The sequence below is a fragment of the Cygnus olor genome, chromosome 11 (assembly GCF_009769625.2).
Source record: "Cygnus olor isolate bCygOlo1 chromosome 11, bCygOlo1.pri.v2, whole genome shotgun sequence".
Classification (NCBI taxonomy): Eukaryota; Metazoa; Chordata; class Aves; order Anseriformes; family Anatidae; genus Cygnus; species Cygnus olor.
Window position 1 is genome coordinate 6,306,428 of NC_049179.1, and position 3,063 is coordinate 6,309,490.

Genomic DNA, 3,063 nt, shown 5'->3' on the forward strand with positions numbered 1-3,063 from the left:
CAGTTATTTGTTTCTTATTGCATCATACCCCAAAGAGCCTTGCAGACAGCAAGGTTTGGTTCCAAAGATAGTCATGTACAGCTAGCTTTCCCTAGAAGGAATAAAACATAAACAGAAACATATAAAAAATAAAATCTGCTTCTCTATCTGGTGCTTCTGTAGAGCTCACGATCCCTGATTGCAAGGAAAAGTTACACTTGAGGGACAAGCTTTAAAAGACAGTCATAGCAGTGTTTACAGAGCAAGTACTATGCTTTTTGAAGTAAAAATGCTAGCTTTTTTTTTCCCCCCTTTTTAAATATTAATGAAAAAGGTATTTTAAAAGCAACCACTCAAAAAACCTTTCATCTTGCAAGGAGCTTTTTTCATTGAATAGGATGTAAACGTTGTCTTAGTTCTTCACTGAACTGCAATTATTTTTAATTAATCCATTTTAAATCTCTCCCTTATAAAACATCTTGCATTACTCTACATAAATGCACTGCAATAAGAAACCACCTCTTTTATAAGATCTTTAGATGCTGTGCAAATGGAGTTACCAATTGCAGCAATAAGGATTTTTGCATCAAGGTGTAATCCCTGACAGCTATTCCACCATTAGTGTCTTGATCGTAATCTGAATTAGACCGTTTAAACTGTTTTCAGGTGACTAATTCACCTGAAATATGAGGAAGTTGTGTATAAGAAACAGTAAAAGTCACCCTTATGTGTATGACTAAACCACACCAAGGAAACCACCTAGAGCCACGTTAGAAACATCACTAGTTTCTTTGTAGGTGTTTAAATCCATATTCATGGAAAGGTATATGCTTCTTTAGCCCTATTGCAATGCCTACGTTACAAAGCAGATCTGATAAGAGACTAGTATAGATCCAAATAAATCCTACTACCGTTATTTGTTGTGGAATTTGGTTTATTCAGATAAATGGTGCCAACAAACTGTAAAATATCCCTGGGAAACTTTCTGTGGTTGCATGTGTTATTGGAATGGGGTCTCTGAAGAGCAAACACAACAAACTAAATCAAGATGTGATCCCAAAAAAATGAGATCAAACCTTTTCTTCACACATTTTTGGCACAGCAAGAATCTGGAGAAGCATATTTTAAGTGCATAAAATTTTTCTTCTGAAGACAAATACATCTCAGATAAAATAACAGTCTAAATCGTATCACCAGCAACTGAAATTATGCCTTTTTTATTTTTCCTTCATTTTATCATGTTTGATTTGCCAGGTGGGGAATTACCAGTAAAACATCGCAACACTGCCAAGTACCATTCTTTGAGGTGGTTTTGATTTTCAAAATCCAGGAGACCTGATCCTGACAAAATATCTATGACCAGGGACCTATCTTTTATATTAGCAAGCCTGCAACCACATGACAGGATCTACATGAAAGCTTGCAAATTTGTCCCTATCTGGAACATCAGTAAGCCAGTAGTACCAATAAATAAACAAAAATAACATATAAATTAACGACATCAACAAAACATGTATTACATGCAGAAAAAGTTTTTAGAATTCACAGGAGGCTAATATGGTTTCTAGTCTATGTTCAGCAAAAATGGGCCTGGCCTTTGAAATTGTGCAGGTTTATTTAACATTACTTTGCTCCCAAAGAAGGACTGCCTGCAATTTTAAATACCATGTAGCAGCAAGGCAAAGCATGCTAGCCATCAAATTCTAGTTGTTCATTCCACTAACTGGAAAAATACTCGCCATTTCATTTCTTTTACAAGGCCACATTTGAGCAAGCGAAGTTTATAGAGATGGCTTACCTAATTAGATTCAAAGAGTGATTTGCTCTCTCAGCAATAGCTTTTAGATGTACAAATCTAGTCAGAGAGGCATTTTGTGAACAGGTGTGAACGACACTGCTCCATCAGGCATTAAATTGGAGCTGCTCCTGAAAAATTCTATCATATATGCATTTAAGTTACCAATATTTTATCAACTGCATTTTATACCAAATATTCCTTGTGGTGTACAGCCAATGATATTGCAGCAAGATCTCTCACCCCTTCAATAGCAACATGAAACAGGCTACTGTGTGCTTCTCTTTTCAGAAGGCTTTATTTAAAAAGTCTTAAGATTTACCCATGGAACTCTATTTGCCTCTGAAACAGGGCCACAAACCAGGTAACATCTGAGAGAAAACAGCTGAAACATGCTAGCAGCTTCTTATTGCCAAAGGAGCAACAGCTGAGAAACGAGAAAAACAGTTTTTCGTTAGTTACTTAATATTTATACTAAAGTTGTGCCCAGAGCCGCTGTGAGAGGCTGTTATGTGGGTACGTGAACACTCACAGAGCACCCAGGGCCCTTGCCCCACGATGCCTGCTCGCCTCGGCCCCGACACAGGAGGGCAGAAACGTAACACTCCCGAACAAAGCATTAAACACCTGTCACCACACAGCAGAAAACAGGACTCCCTGAGCGGCAGGCACGGCTACATGGGCACGGCGTGCGCCTGCGGCTTCCTTAACGGCTCTCGGCTGGGTTTTGGACGGTCCCAAATCCCCTGAGGCGGACGAGAGGCGCGCAGGGGCTGCCCGGAGCCTTCTGAAGAGCTCAGCGCCCCTCAGGCGCGAGGCGCTGCCCGGCAGGAGCGGCACGCGCGGGCAAAAGGGCGGGAAGGCAAAAGGCGGGAAGCTGCCTCCTCACACGCCAAAGGCCGGCCTGAGGTACCCCGGCAGGGCGCCGCACGGCCTCCCGCCGCTCGTTCTGAACGTTGGGGGTTCACAACCCCCAACCGTTCTGAACGTTGGGGGTTCTGAACGTTGAGGGATTCACAAGTACTCACCCCTTTTTTTACACGGACACAAAAAAACACCTGGGGCTTGAGTTTCACTGTCACTGATTTGCAGACATACATAAATAAAAATCAGGGGAATCATTTTGCTTTTCATAAGAAATTGCATAACCAAAGGGGAAAGGCTTTGAGGGAGGAAGATAAGGTTTCAGCTACGGGAAGAAAGAAAAATACAGAAAATGGTTGGCAAAGGCTAAATATGTATCAATTGTTCACACAATTTTCAAATTAAAGGTCTACAAGAGATACATC